The sequence below is a fragment of the Chiloscyllium plagiosum genome, unplaced genomic scaffold (genome assembly GCF_037043375.1).
Source record: "Chiloscyllium plagiosum isolate Xiang-an unplaced genomic scaffold, Cpla_swu_hap1 HiC_scaffold_35, whole genome shotgun sequence".
In the NCBI taxonomy this organism is placed as follows: domain Eukaryota; kingdom Metazoa; phylum Chordata; class Chondrichthyes; order Orectolobiformes; family Hemiscylliidae; genus Chiloscyllium; species Chiloscyllium plagiosum.
The window spans coordinates 53,009,621-53,013,953 of record NW_028270173.1 but is presented as its reverse complement, the minus strand read 5'-3'; positions in this window follow the sequence as shown (position 1 = coordinate 53,013,953).

Below are 4,333 nucleotides of genomic sequence, written 5' to 3'. Positions count from 1 at the left end.
GCTTACTTTGAGCAGACCTCTGGTGGAGAGGTAACACCTATTCCAACAAGTCCTGATGAACCTCTCCCAACTGTCGCTGCATCAGAGGTCAGGTCAGTTTTCCTGCGTGTGAATCCAAGCAACGTGATGGGACCAGAGTACCAGGCCGTGCACTCAGATCATGCGCAGATCAACTGGTAGAGGTCTTCTCGGACATCTACAACCTCTCTCGGCTCCCCACTGCTCTTGAGCCACTCCAATTTGCCCATTGGACCAACAGATCCACGTCAGATGCCATGTCACTTGCCCTTCACTCGTCCCTAGAACATCTTGACTCCAAGAACAGCTACATAAGAATCCTACTCATTGACTACAGTTCAGCCTCAACACTATTATCCCCTCGAGACTGATGACTAAACTTACTGATATTGGACTAATCCCCACTCTCTGCAACTGGATCCTTAGTTCCCTGTCCCACAGGCCACACTCAGTGAAGACTGGGGACAATATTTCATCCTCACTAACACTCAACACTGGAGGCCCCCAGGGGTGCGTACTCAGTCCCCTACTGTACTCACTATATACCCATGACTGTGTCACCAAATACCAGACTAATGCCATTTACAAGTTCGCTGATGACACCACCACAGTCGATCGAATCTCAGATGGCAATGAACAGTCTACAGACGGGAGGTGGAAGACCTGGAAAAACGGTGCACTGAGAACAACCTAACTCTCAATGCCAGCAAAACCAAGGAACTCATTATTGACTTTCGGTGGGATGTTACTCCTGCCCCCCTGCACAGAGGTGGAACGAGTGGAGAGTGTCAAGCTCCTGGGAGTGGTCATCCACAACAAGCTTTCTTGGACTCTTCATGTGGACACACTGGTGACAAAGGCCCACCAATGTCTCTTCTTCCTCAGGCAGCTGAGGGAATTTGGCATGACGCTCTGCCAACGTTTATAGGTGTGCCATCGAGAGCATTCTGTCTGGATGTATCACAACCTGGTATGGCAACTGTACCATTCAAGATCGGAGACGGTTACAGAGAGTGGTGAACTTGGCCCAGACAATCACAAAGGCCAACCTCCCATCTATAGAATCCATCTACCAGGCCCGCTGTCAAGGAAAGGCCGCCAGCATTCTCAAAGCTCCATCCCACCCTGGCAATGTTTTTCTATAACCTCTACCATCAGGGAGAAGGTACAGAAGTCTGAACACATTCACCAGCTGGTTTCAAAACCGTTTCTACCCGACTGCTGTTAGAATACTGAATGGACTCACAAACTCTTAACATTCGCCTGTACCTGTGTTTTTGTTTTAGCCGCTGTTTACCTATTATTTACTATTTCTGCTATTTAAGTCTGTGATCTGCCTGTATTGCTCGCAAGACAAAATTTTTCACTGTGCCTCGGTACATGTAACAATAAATTCAATTCAATTTAAAGTTTGAATGCTCCCCCATTTCTGGATGGTACACAATTGATTTAAATTATTTAGATGCCTGAGCTCTTCATAATTTCCTTGAATAACTTTGATGTAAAATTTGATCCTTGTTCCAATTGCATTTCTACAGGTTGTCTGTAATGAGGGAAAAATACTGAGTAATTCTTCTACCCTCCTTTCAGCCATGCTATCTCATTCTGGAATGGCCTCTGGAAATCTCAGAGACACATCCATTATGGTCAACAAATATTGATCCCCACTTTTTGTTTTAGGGTTGGGTCTGATGCAAATAATTAAAACTTTTGTAAAAGATTCATCAAATGCTGGAATAGGTATTAAGGGTGTTGGTTTGATCAATAAATGAGTTTTCCAATTATCTGACATGCCTGACATGTCTGGCAAAATGCAACAACATTTTGAAGGGCTTTTGCCAGAACCATGGATTTTCCTGCTCCACGGATGCGGCCTGACCTGCTGTGCTTTTCCAGCACCACTGTAACCTTGTCTCTGATCTCCAGCATCTGCAGTCCTCACTTTCGCCGAACATCTTTCTGCAGTCCAGGCCAATAAAAATAAACTTCTATTTTCCTTACTTCCAAATGACCTCCTACTGGTAACTCTCATGGTGCTACCCACAACACGTCCTTTATATCACACACCAGTAATACAACTTGATGAGCTTCTGCCCATTTTTCACCCACTTGAATATGTGATGGTCTCCATTTCCTCATCAACATTTCATTTTTAAGAGAGTGACATTGTGGGATAGGCGCAGATTCACCTTTTCGGTAAAACTGTGTTATCTTTCCACCTTTCTGTTGTAATTTCGCTAACATCTCTGAGCTAGAAAACGTATGCTTTGTTCTTGCTTTTTCTCAACAAATTGAACAAATATAGTTTCTGATAATTGAATTTTAACTTGCTTATCTTTTCTCTTCGTTCTCTCCTTCTGTTCAACCTGTGGCTTTGTGACCTTGTTATCACACATTCAGGAATCATTCCAGAATGAACTGTTCTGGAACCGAGAATTTCTCTGTTACTCCATCCACCACTTTTCATCAGACCCTCTAACTTCACCTTACATGAAAGAACACTATGTTTCTCACCATGGACTCCATGTATTCTAGCAATACTTTTTCTGATTACACATCTCTGTATCTCTCCCTAGCAAAGATTGACTTGCTCCCATATCTCTAAAAATCTTAATTTCTTTTCCTACTCGTCTTGGTAAACATGAGGAAACTTTCCTCGCACAAGTGCTGCAAAGTTGGAGAGAGTACTTGTGGATTGGAAGGTAGAAAGTTACAATTTGGTATTTGTAAAAGGCTAGGGGTGGGTGGGGGAAAGCATTGCATGGTCCCTTTAAAAATCTAGTGCTTTTTCTATGTTTAGAGATTTAAAATGGATGTCTGTGAACAGCAGCTTGAAGGTTTGCAAATCCACAGAGAGCACCCAAATTGAAACATTATATTGAAAGGCTATACAGTTAGCAGGCTAAACACCAGTTATTTTTTCAAGACAACAGGCTTTTGAATTTAGCCAATTAATTTGAGCAGCGACTTCGATACCAAAAATCTATTAAATTTAAGGCTGATGATTTTAACAACAGAAGACCAATCCTATTGTGTGAAATATTGATATGTCATCAAGGAGATGAAGGTAGGGGGCAGTTGGATAAAGACCCCAGAGCTAACTGCCCTCCAGCAGAGCCAATGGCCCTCAGCTCTTAAGAGAGAATCACTGGCTCTCACAGCCTCATCTATGTCTTAGAGAAAGTGCCATTAAAATAAAAATGGTACCAGTGGTACAGCTAGTTAATATTCCTGACAGAAGAATTGTTGGAGAAGGCATAGAACATTCCAGAAGGCACGTAACATGGATGTAATTTTGAGAGACTAAATATTTTTATGTATAAGTGGGACTGTTCTTTGTTGGAACAGCATACCATTAGAATCTTGCTGTAATTGGGAATAGTTAGAAGTTAATCGGGATTAATTCTGCTTGTTAATAGTTTAGTTAATTTGTTCACTGTTCGAGTGAGATAAATAGATGGTAACGAATTGATTTTAAAGTGAGTGTCAGGGATTTATTTTATTGAACCACTTGAAGTTGCTGAGGTACACCACTCTGCACACCCGCTTTTACAGATTATGAGGTGAGGTGTTCCTCTTTGGGGATGAGGGGGGGGGGGGTGGAGTCAACCTCCACTTTATAACACAAGGAAATTCTTCGCAGTTTTAACTCTCTGCTCTTCATCATGAGTTGCCAATATTTCACAAAGTGAATTCTTGAACTCCAACAAAGTAGTCTCTCCAAGACTGTGATATGTGTCTGATTTATTTTCATGGCCTTATCCACTTCTCAATGTTACTTTGTTTGATTTTTTTCAAACTTTGACAAAGTTCTTCCGTTAGATTTTGAAATTGTTTTCTTTCAGCTTCTGGTACAAGTTCATATGAACATGAGACGGCTGTTTTTAGAATCATGGATTCATAGACTCCCTACAGTATGGGGACAGGCCATTTGGCCCAACAAGTCCACCCGACCCACCGAAGGGTATCCCACAAAGACCCCACACCCTGTGTCCTGCCAATGGGAGAAAGGTCAGTTTTCCCTGTGTCTGTTTCACAGCGAGTAACTCAACCTGTCTGTGTCTGATCTCCCTGGGAACTGGTGACAGAAATCTGTTCACCTCTTTATTGGGTTTTTTTACTGAGACTGGGACTGAGACTGGTTCGGCAACTTCAAGTTCAGCAAATGATCAAATTACTTTGTCGATCAGGAAATGGCATTATGGGTAGGAAAGAATGTTTATTTTGTTAATTTTTCAGTTTGTGAACAGCAGATATTTTCCAATCACTGTTTATTCCCAATCCCTGACTGGAATAGGGAGAGTGGATTCCCAGA